Source organism: Herpailurus yagouaroundi, unplaced genomic scaffold (assembly GCF_014898765.1).
Source record: "Herpailurus yagouaroundi ecotype Mexico unplaced genomic scaffold, PumYag 67690, whole genome shotgun sequence".
NCBI classification, from domain to species: domain Eukaryota; kingdom Metazoa; phylum Chordata; class Mammalia; order Carnivora; family Felidae; genus Herpailurus; species Herpailurus yagouaroundi.
In genome coordinates this window covers 3,872,385-3,878,318 of record NW_024420490.1, presented here as the reverse complement: position 1 = coordinate 3,878,318, position 5,934 = coordinate 3,872,385, and the positions used below count along the sequence as shown (strand labels likewise).

Below are 5,934 nucleotides of genomic sequence, written 5' to 3'. Positions count from 1 at the left end.
AAAATTTTCCACCAGAATGTAAACTCTATGAGGACAGGAACTTTGCTTGTTTATTCAGTGTTCTATCTCCAGCACCTAGAGGAACACACATAGTAGATGTTCAGTAAATATTTCTGAAATGAATGAAACAAAGGGATTTTCTTTGACTCCATTTGTAATATCAAATACCATATTCGATCAGTTGCTAAGTCTTATAGTTTTAACTCATGAAGATCTCAAATCTCATATCTGATCCCCTCATAGTACCCCACTGCTTACTTCAAGCTCAAATTGCTTCTTTCCTGGACCATGGCAAAAGTCTCCTAACTGGTATACTGCTTACAGCTACTCTCTACACAATTGTCACGCTCTTCCTAAATTGCTTAAAATATATCAGTGATGCTACAGAGTTTTCTGGCTCAAATCCTGGCTCCTGCCTCCCTCTCAAGGCTCATTTCCTGGATCTCTTTCCATTCGGCTATGCCTAAGGAAGAGGGAATCATTTGGGGGGTCTCTCAAATTCATCAGCATGTTTCTTGCCTCTTCATCTTTGTACATGCTGTGGTCTCCTCCCATGCTCCCCCTTTCACCTTCCTGATTGTCTTGTACAACTCCTGTCCTGTCCTTCAGAAAGTCTTCTCTGGTCTCTGAGTCCCCATTCTTATTGGACGTCCTTGCTATGTTCATAAGGCTCCCTTTGCACTCTTTTGTGTACCAAAGCAGTTACGTAGCACAGACTGTTTTGATGCTGATTAGTATCTATATTTTATTTTCCTCTTGGCACACGCCTAGACTACATTTCCCACCTTCCTTTGCAGTTAGGAGTGACCATGTGTCTGGTTCTTAACAATGGAATGTGGACAGAAGTGATGTGCATCACCTCCAGGCCTTGCCCATTAAAACCTCTCACATATGGTCCTCACTCTTTTTCCCCTCAGTTGAGTAGGGAGGACTGAGGGCGTTCGAGGAGGGAGAAGCCACGACACGTGTGGAACCACTGTCCAGCTCTGTGACTTGGGCTACTGTGGGGTCAAAACTGGGAAATAAAAGAGGAAAAAACCCCAGGAAGTCCTCTATCATCCTGACTTCTTTGACTTGCCTCCCCAGTCTGCCTGCTAATTATTTGCTTTTCAGAGTCTTCTGCCAGTTGTTGCTGCTGTTGTTTTGGTGTCCTGTCTTAGTTGTAGTCCCCGGGGGCTGATAGGATGTAGAGGGTGTATCCATCTTGGCTAGCATCCCCTCTGTCACCTTGTTTTTGTTGCCTACTCCTGAATACCTGGCTCATGTTTGCCAGGTGGACTAATGAATTGTCCAGATTCAGAAAACCAACCATGACCTACTCTTACCAGAATAGTATTTCTCATTCTCAGCTTTACAATTTATGTAAGCGTGAAAATGTTTGAAACAGTTCTTGGGAGAACTGCAGACGTGATTAAGGATAGAGAATAGATTCTCCAAACAGAGGTTACGCTGTGTGCTATTACTTAACTTTCCTGCTGGGAAAAGAATGAGTGGTGATGATTTTGCATGCAGATCTTCAGATTACTAAGGGATGGAAATTTGCAGACCACTGTTTTTTAAACTGAATGTGTCTTGTTTCTTGAATCTTATAGACACATGTTAAGCTCAGCTAAGAAATCTATATTCGTGTGTGTGTTGAGAATTTAATTTTCAAATTTTTGATTCCCTAAACAATAACATTTACAACTCTTTATTCTTATTTATTATAGACAGGCATATCACTCAGTTAACACGTATTTGTTAAGACCTCCTACATGCAATGTTCAGGGGGACTTAAAGAAGTTTAAGTATTACCTCCTGTTTAAAAGAATAGTGATAAAGCTCACTGATGGGAACCTGACATTTTGCAAAGCACTTTTACTCTTCTCGCCAACGTTTTCCTCACAGTGTCCCAGTGAGGTAGGTTTTAGTCCCATTTGACAGTCTACAGCAGCTCAGGAAGTGTGAGGAGTCTGTCTCTGATCACATCATAATGGCAGAATTGAGTCTTCTACCCCGGTCTTCTGATTCCACTGTCTGTTCCTTTGTCATTATGCCTGAGTCCAGCTGGGGAATAAAATATCCCCCCCCCCACGAACAGTTATCCAATGATTCCAAGCCGGTTATGACACATGCCAACTTGAATGATCAACTGTAGCAGGGAGCACACATTCCTACCTCCTTGTTAGGGCAGGCAGCATTCTAGAAAGGGTACTGTGGGCCTGACTGGCTCACTCAGAGCACTAAACTATTGGTTGCAAATGTTCTTACCAATACTGATGAGGTAGTGTTATTCAGGACATAATAAATAAAGAACATGAAAAAGGCTGAGAGAGTGCTGGGGCCCAAAGTATGAGAAGTAGCCATCTTTGAGTAAAATTCTGCGTGTAACAAGCTACCAATAATACACTCAGTGGTTCCATCTTCCCTGTCAGTGAAGGAACTGTGGAACACTTGAGCTGATCACTTCTTCCTTTGTAAGCAATTAAGTGTATTTTGCAAATTTAGATGTCAAATTAAAGATGTGCAGAACGAAGACTAACCCTGGGTGAGAGTCAGGACATGGAAGATCACCTGCACAGGGGCCAGAGGGACGATTTTCAGGTTATGGAAATGTTCTATAGCTTGTTTTGGGTGGTGGGTTCTCAAATGCTTAAAACTTACAGGAAAAGAACATTTAAGATCTGTGTATTTTATGGTATGTTCATTATATCTCAGTTTTTTAATGTGGAAAAGAGGGGCACCAGGGTGGCTCAGTCGGTTAAGTGTCTGACTTCAGCTCAGGTCACGTTCTCATGGTTCTTGAGTTCAAGCCCCGCATCAGGCTCTCTGTCCCCCTCTCTCTCTGAACCTCCCCTGCTCATGTATGTGTGTATGCTTTCACTCTCGCTTTCTCTCTCTCTTTCTCTCTCTCAAAAATAAACATTAAAAAATGAAAAAAGATTTCACATGGAAAAGAGCATACAGTTTCTCAAAATTCTTTGAGGGGTATATTAGCAAAAAGTTTGATAACCATCGTTCTGGGCACATGTGGAACAAATCTCTTGTTTTCCAAGCTTATTTTTCCTTTTGGCTTCTCAGATCCATGTAGCTTGACTGTAATGTAAATGATCAGTAACATGTCTCATAATTTTTGTGTTTTGATTGTTAGCTTTAGTGTTTTTCTCATAGCCACCTTGGATTTTTGTGCCAAAGAACATTCTCCAACAGAATAGAAGAGAAGGGTGGGGAAGAAAACTAGGGAGAAGGTTAATCTTCAGGTAATTTGGTGAATGGATGTATTTTTGTTTGTCTTTGTAGTTGCTCCCTCCCAGAACCTGTTTTTTAGAGGAAGGATGTGAGTGATTAAAGTAGCTTTTTCATGGAAATAGAGCCCCCAGATCAATGAGCTGGTTTTGAAGAATTGCTCTCCAATTCCTTATGAATTTAGAAGTGAAAATGTCCTGGCACAGGGACGTTTGCATGAATCAGGGAACGGATACAGTGGATCACACTGAGTGAAGATGCTCTGTACTGACAATTTTATCCCTGACCTGGCTCTGGTTGTCATTTCTCTGCGACTTGCCCATTCAGCTAGACCATAAAAACCTTAATAACCAGCTGAATGTTCTTGCAAAGAGGGCATGAAGCCCCAGGATTCTTTAATCATCTGTTGCAGTGGAAACAAGTGACAAGGTGGCCTGTTCTTCCGGGAATAATAATTCTGTCTCGTGGCTACTTCTCACATATGCTACACAGCTTCAAGAGATTTAGTCAGCCCTCTGTATTTTGTGTGTCTGGTCTCTGCTTTCTAAGGCCATCTGATTGTTCTCTCGTGCTTGAGATGGTCTCTGGGCTTTCAGAACTGTGAGCCACATCTGAGCATTTCACTGAGCTGCAGGGATCAGGAAATTGGGGTTTTTCTTACAGATCTTCAGATAACTGGGGCCAAAATGGTGCTTTGGCAATAAGGAACATCAGTGCCTTCACTTTCCTTCTTTGCAGGTGTGGCAGTGATAACAGGAACGACGGATGATGGGCTCACTTAGGACAGTCTAAATACTAATCTTTCAGGGCCCAACAACAGCAACACCTGTCTCTGGTCTAGAGAGTTCAATTTCTTGCACTCAGTAACACTACCACTCATCCTCAGAAGCAGCTTCTCCACCAGTGTCATTAGTTACAGATGTGGTGTCCTCAAGATCCTTTTTTTTTTCCCACTTCAATCACTTTTTTGTCACTTATGTTCCCGAATTTTTCACTTGTTTGCTCAGTGTTTGCAGCTTCACCTTTAACTCCAGCACCTAAGTGCTCTAATACCGACTCATCTAGAACCCACACATCATGTTGAGCACCTGAAACCATGGCAGCACCTAGCTCCTTCTCTAGGAGCTCAGTATTGACGTGGTGAGGTAGGCAGTATGGACACCATCCTCTCTGGTTCTTGTCCTGGAGTTGGAACTTTCCTCTGCACATTGCCTCAGATGATCTTGGCTCAGAGTATCTATGCTGCGGCCCAGGAGTGCTGATGACAAGACTCCTTAGCTTATCACAGACCGGGCTTGGATATTTCACAGAGACGCTCCGATGTCCAAATAGCTCCCGCAAAAGATCTCTGCCACAGGCTACCAAAGGCTACTTCACTATCATATGCTAGCCTAGATAATGCACGGCCGCTCCATTTCACCTGTGCGCCTGCCACCTGCAAACTCTCCAAAAGCAGCAGTTTTATCATACTCGTTGTACACATAAAATTAATCTGATTGATTTGGTCTGGGGAGAACCCGCAAGCACAATCAGATGTTGGACAGTGTGCAGAAGTTTTTAAATGATGTCCTCTTGGCACTGAAGAAATTGCAGTCTGTTGACCAAAACTTACAGCTATTCCATGGCTTGCTACACCTCAGCTGAATCTGGCAAGTGTTAGTCAGAGGCCTCTCAGCAGCATTTTGAAACTGATAGTAGCTGAGGATTTGTAAGAGACAGTTGCTGTCCTGCAACGATCTCTGTGCTCTCCTGTACTCTATTGAATAGTGTCTCCCCCCAGCCCTCTAAATTCATGTATACTTGGGACCTCAGAATGTGACCTTACTTGGAAATAGGGTCTTTGCAGATATAATAAGTTAAGATGGGGCCATACTGGATTAGGATGGGCCCTGATGCAATGATTGGTGTCCTTATAAGCAGAGAAGAGGCCACAGAGTGACACACAGAGAAGTCCATGTGATGATGGAGACAGAGGTCAGGGTGTTGTGCCTGTGTGTCTGTGAGCTGGTCACCACCAGAAGCCAGGAAGAGGCAAAGAAGGATCTTTCCCTAGAGCCTTCAAAGGGAGCATGACTCTGCCAACAGCGTGAGCCTGGACTTCTGGCCTCCAGAACTGTGAAAGAATATATTACTGTTGTTTCAGGGCACCCAGTGTGTAGTAGTTTGTCATACCAGCCAGGATAAATTCATACATCTTCTTTCTCTGTCCACACTTGGCATTATTTGCAAATTCTTCTGTAAGTCCCACACCAGCGAGAAGAATCTTAGCATTGTGGTTCAGTGTGGTGACTCCGAAGCCAGATTACTTGGGTTTGAATCTTGACCCTTCCACTTATTAGCTGTGTGACCTTGAGCAACTTATTCCACTGCTCTGTGCCTCAGTTTTCCTGCCTATAAAGTGGGGATTGAATGGATGGATGGATGGATGGATGGATGGATGGATGGATAATGTTAAGGGTGTAGAACAGTACTTGGCACATAGGAAATGTTATTTGGCATTTGTTATATGAAAAAAAAGAACGTGTGTTGGTTTGAAATGGCCACATGGGAATGGGAACGGCTCCATAGAGGAGGAATTAGGACAGGAACTTGACCTTCAGAAATTGGGTAAGGCTGGTCAAAGTCCAGTGAAGAAACAGCGTGAGCAAAGGCTTGCTGGGAGTATGAGGGAAGGGGGCAACAAGACTGTATTAGAGCAGGACTTCCCAC

At 43.3% G+C, this 5,934-nt stretch overlaps 1 pseudogene; it reads right to left on the bottom strand.

Annotated features, from left to right (window-relative positions):
* Nucleotides 1-3,552: 3,552 nt before the first annotated feature.
* On the bottom strand, nucleotides 3,553-4,434 carry LOC121025642 (protein Mdm4-like; annotated as a pseudogene).
* Between the last annotated feature and the right edge of the window lie 1,500 nt (nucleotides 4,435-5,934).